This window comes from Corylus avellana, chromosome ca6 (assembly GCF_901000735.1).
Source record: "Corylus avellana chromosome ca6, CavTom2PMs-1.0".
NCBI lineage: Eukaryota > Viridiplantae > Streptophyta > Magnoliopsida > Fagales > Betulaceae > Corylus > Corylus avellana.
The window spans coordinates 25,709,374-25,715,373 of NC_081546.1; positions in this window are offsets into that span (position 1 = coordinate 25,709,374).

A 6,000-nucleotide genomic window follows, 5' to 3' on the forward strand; every position below is an offset into this window, starting at 1 on the left:
TCCTATAAATAGAGCTCTTCTCCTTCACAATTTCACTACTCCTATCCCATCTCTTGCACATATTCTTCCTTTTTCCGCTTTTACTCGGTCTTTCTTCTTTCTAAGAGTGTTTACTCAGAATAGAGAGAGAAAGGGCGAGACCAAGCGCTACAAGTAAGAAAGAACACAAGAGATAGCGGACTTTAGAAATTAGTTTCAAAGATATACTAGTGGTGTTAGTCAGATTGGAGCAAACTAGATTCCTTCAGACTACTTTTAGCTTCAGTCTAGAGGTAAGTAAATTTACTACTCCTTCTAAAGTTACTTCATGTCATGCTATTTATTTATTCTTGTATCAAACTGTAAATGATTATTTTATTTACGTATTATGAAGTTATGTTGCATGCATGAAGGATTTCTAAATGAATTATCTAAAAAGTTTCTATTTCTTTAAACGCTTTCTAAGTACAACAAGTTTATATTTGAAAATATTTCCATTTTGAGAAAAGAAAGTTGAGAAATGATGATGATTATAAGAAAGAAAAATGATGATAAACCCTCATACATGTTGCCCTAAGATGCATCAAAAGAAGTACAAATAAAAGTACAAGAGATGAGATAAATGTTTATGAAATGAGGGCACATGTATGGAGGAGAGTATTTTTGGCCCCAAGATAAGTAAGAATGAGAGAGTTCGGTACCGATACTCGGATGGAGGCGAAACCACTGAAGGAGGCTATGCCAGAAGGTGGTATTCCATCAACAGACCGTTGAGTGCACCAAGAGAAAGAGTTAATTGACGGTCGGGCATGGCTGAGGCCACAGTTCAGTGCCAAGGTCACAGGACCCGCAACCTTCGTGCACAGGGGTAACAGTGTACATGGGCCTTATTATGAGAAAATGATACTATAATTTCAACGATGATATGCTATGATGATTTACAATGATGATTTATAACGATGATATACTATGATGATTTACAATGATGATTTATAACGATGATATACTATGATGATTTACAATGATGATTTATAACGATGATTTATTCATAGACGTAATAGTATGTATATGCTACGAGAGATGCAACCGTACATACATGTATTATTATGGCTGGATGTATATTTATTTGTGAAAACGATTTTCAAAACTGAGAAGAAGGAGTAAAACTATTTATGGTTGTGAATTTTACTTGCTGGGCCCCTTTTGGGCTCATTCAGTTTTATTTCTTGTTTTCAGGTAGAAAGGATGCTGGAATAGGAGGCCGGAATGGGGACGGGAATAATTATTAATTTTCAAAGTCTTTTTATATCAGTGATTGTAATAATATGATATTCTGCAACTAAAATCTAATGTTTTCTAATTTCGCTTGTAATAAAATCTCTTGAAAAATGTTTTACGCATTTATTGTATCTTTTAAAATCAAGTACTCTGATAGACCTTATAGATCTTTGCAAAAAAAATTTTGTTGTAAAAGTAGAAAAGTGGCAAACTCAGTCTTAACGGGCTGGGGATGTTACACAAAATGCTAAGCACCAACTGATCACGCATGTGCCATTTAAGCCAATCTGGATTTGTGGACACAATGTCAACGTCATCTGTTTTGGACTTGAGGGTTGGAGGAGGACTTTTAATGGAACCATCAATATGGCCTTGAAGATCTTGGCTTTTGATGATGGGCAAGATTGCAAGTTTCCAGACTAGATAGTTGGTATCAATGAGTTTGTGAGGAAAAGAAGAGGGAACTGTGTAGGTGATGGGATTTGCGGAAGAGGATGAGGCAGCCATAGAAACAGAAAAAAAAAAACTTAAAAACGACGTTAGTCTACGAAAGCTTTGATACCATGTGATAATTTGGTAACTCTAGTGTTTGGGTTGTACTGCCTTACCATTAATTGTGGTTAAGGCTTTGTATATATAAATAGAACGGTTACAAAAGATAACATAGAGATTACAAATACAAATTCAAATTACAAATGGTTTATCTCAACTAATTCTATCCTTATCTTCACTTGAATGATTGTTTGAATTCTTGATAACATTGAGAGAGTTATCAGTTGATAACTCTCTAACAGTTCCTAACTTTATAATCACTCCATGGGGGTACCTAATAATATATATTACCAACGTACGCCACTGACACTAAATGTTTGTTTCCCAATTTTTTTTTTCCTAAGCAAATTACAGGGAAAGGGAGAGGGTTTTTGTTTTAGTTTTTTGTTTTGTTTATTTTGTTTAATAATTTTTTTTTTGAATGGGATAACTGGACCTAGGCCATCTTCCTTTGGGCAATTCCCTTTTCTTAGTGTTTGAAGTCCTTGTTGGCCCGATTAATTGGGCCCCCTTTTAATTCCTTTGACGTTTGACATAAATTATATGCCAAATTGGGCCTTGATTGTGGATGTCGTTAACCAGCATTAATTATCGTCTTATATTAATATATATGTAAGTAACAGTATTGTCATAAAAGTTATAATTAAGGGAAACTACACTTAGTCCCTCAAACTACTACCAAATTTACAATGTCCTTCAAACTTGAATAATTTGCAATGTGCCCTATGAATCTACGGAGCCTTTCATTCTATTATGTTTCTCTTTTATGAGCATTAGAAATAGGAGAACATAAAAACAAACAGAGGAAAAATGATTAAAGTACTTACAAAAGATGCATCAGGCCAAGAGCAATTATTGGAGGTCGAGGAAGACAATAATTTATCTTGATTTGGAAATTTGAGTTCATTAAATACAAAGGTTACGTTTAGTACACGGATAGTCTTACTGTTAGAATATATGATAAGGATCTATCACCAGGAAAAAAAAAAAAAAAAAAAACCAAGAATAGTAATTCCCACGGCCCATGAGAGAATGACTATTCCTTAAATTGAGGAATAATTTTATTCCTTAAATTGAGAAATAATTATTCCTCAATTTAAGGAATAGTCATTCTCTAATGGACCGTAGGAATGACTATTTCAAGGCTATTTCATTCTTGAAACGTAGTTTAGGAAATTCGAACCCGCTTGAAATATTTGATCTGTCAAAGTTCTTCGTGGAGTGAATGGATCCGTCCTGCTATTCACAAGGTCTTGTGTCAATGGAAGCACTAGATAACAAAGTATTTGAGAAGTGCAAATATCTGTTATGTTATTTGATTTTATGAAAATCTATAATTAGGTGCTTAGGCTTTTGGTGAATGGATGGATGGTGAAGTAGAAAAAAACCTTTGGTGATAATAACTGATGTAGATCGGAATGTATTCCGAACCCATATGTTATTTCATGTTTTTGTAGTTTAAGTGTCGTGGTCGTCCGGACTAGCGCTGTCAATTTGTTTTATTTTCTAGCCGACTTTATATTGTTATTTTATTAGGGCTAGAGTTTTGGGAGTCTTTATTTCGTTATTTTATTAGGTTTAGGGTTTTGTGGGTATTTATGTCATATTTTATTAGGTTTATGGTTTTGGGCTATAAATATATGCTTATAGCCTCCAGAGAAAGGAAGTTGTTGTTTAGTATTGATTTTGATTAATGAGAATACTCAGAGTTGAGTTTATTCCTTTATTTTCCTTTAAAACCTGGAGAGTATCTAGTTTTGTCAAGAAGATTTCTTAGATCATTGATAGAATTAAGATCTAGAAGTATTTATCCACTACTTATTGATGTTCTTTGCTGCAGCCCACTAAGTCACACTGCATCAGTTGGTATCAGAGCTCAAGTTACTTTCCATGAATGGAGAGGAGCGACCGTCTAGCAGACATGAACGAGGTACATGTGCGCACGAAGACATCACATAAGGAGCAATCGGCGATTCGTTTTTGGCACATGGGTAGTGTGCTGAACAATTGTCGTCGCCAACCAAGACCACGATCTGGGGAGGAGGAAGGCAAATCTATCACTGAACGTTGGCAACATGTGGAGGATCAATTCACTGCTATGAGGGATCAAATTGAAGACCTCATTACTAGAATATCCAGCCTGTGTGGTCACAAAGGGAGTGGATCTAGAAACCCGTTTGTGGAGCACCAAACGCATGAACGTCAGCACCTTGCGCAAGCTCATGCCAATTGGTGGGTGAGTAGGTTCAAACTCGATGTACCAGAATTCCAAGGTTGCTTGCAACCCAAAGAGTTCTTGGTGACACAAAAAATAAAAAAAAATTCCATAAAAAGAAGTACCTAGGAAGATGGTGGAGATGGTGCCTAGAGAGGCGACGGAGATTTGGAGTCAATCAGTTGTGGTGGAGAAAGATGGATTTATTGAAGAAGATTGCTCGGTAGATTGGGCCTCTCCACCAATCTATGACATCTATCCTGATGAAGAGGTGAGTTCTATACACCAAGTGTTTGATGGAAGTCCTGAAAGAGAAATCTTTGATTTGGAAGTTAATTTCTTTGGAGTCGATGCTATCTTGTCAAAAACTTTTAACCAAAGTTGTGATGAGGTCTATGGGGCGAAGACGACTTTTCTATCAAAGAGTGAAAGGGTCTTTGTGAGTTCTTTGGGGATTCTCATGGCATTTGGGAAGGGCAAGGTACGAGCAAAGCTTGGCAAGTCTACTCAGCAAGGTGAGGTGCGGGCCATCATGTTTATTATGAGGTGTGACCTTGTTCTGATTTTGAGAAGAGGAGGATGGAATGAGTTGACTGGACAACCGAAGGACTGTGGAAAGAATCGGCCGAATTCGAGGACGAATTCTCTCCAACCTGGGGAGAATGATGTAGATCGGAGTGTATTCCGAACCCATATATTAAATTTCATGCTTTTGTCGTTTAAGTGTTGTGGCCGTCCGGATGGCCATATGTCCCGTCCGGATGGGCGCTGTCAATTTGTTTTATTTTCTAGCCGACTTTATGTTATTTTATTTGGGTTAGTGTTTTGAGAGTTTTTATTTTGTTATTTTATTAGGGTTTATGATTTTGTGAGTATTTATGTCATATTTTATTAGGTTTAGCGTTTTGGGCTATAAATATATGCTTATAGCCTCCAGAGAAAGAGAGTTGTTGTTTATTATTGATTTTGATTAATGAGAATACTTAGAGTTGAGTTTATTCCTCTATTTTCCTTCAAAACCTAGAGAGTATCTAGTTTTATCAAGAAGATTTCTTAGATCATTGATAGAATCAAGATCTAGAAGTATTTGTCCGCTACTTATTGATGTTCTAGAATCAATAACTTTCAATTGGACTTGTTAATGAACAATGGAATTGAACTGGTAAGAAAAAAAGATTAATGGAAAAAAGATTTAAGAGGTAGCACACACTTCGGCTTCATGTCCTGTAGTGAAAGAGGTTTTTTGGTCATATAGCAACTAAATTAAGTTTTAGTCTTTAGATCTCTTAGATTTGGGAAGACAATCGAAAATACAAAGCTTCTGAGAACTAGTTCATATGATTTGGGGAGAGAAGTAAAACTAGAGTTCAATAAATTTGGAGATAAACTTGATTAATGGGTTGGTTTGAAAGATTTGGGATTTTTGCTTTTGGAATTAATAACTTTTTATTATTTTCCACGCACTATGTAGCATAATAAACATAGGTATCACTTGTGATACACGGCCACATCATAAGATTTTTGATTTGGCTAAAATATGTGGCATAAGGGGCACGTGTCATGATTTTAAGTGAGGTGATCACGTGGATTTGAATTAAAAAAAAAAAAGTGATCAGGTGATGTGAATTTTCGTAAAAAAAATTGATAGAACCTAAACGAAAGTATCAAGCTGAGTATTTTGATTAACGATAGATACCACCTATAATATTTTTTGAAACCGAGACGGCTGTTTAATTATAACCCTAACCACATATACCAAAACGACATTTAATCCTTAAGTTTGTTTGGTTACAAAGTGCGGGACACTTACTGGAATCCAATCAGAATCACCATTTTTTTTTTAAAAAAAATCTTTTTGAGCAATACAGGAGAGAGGGAGAAGGAGCCATGCCACCATTTCAAACTTCAAAATTAAGAAACAAAAAATTGAGAGGGTGATGATTAAAATTCCTGTGAGGCTTCTTAGAATGCTTGTG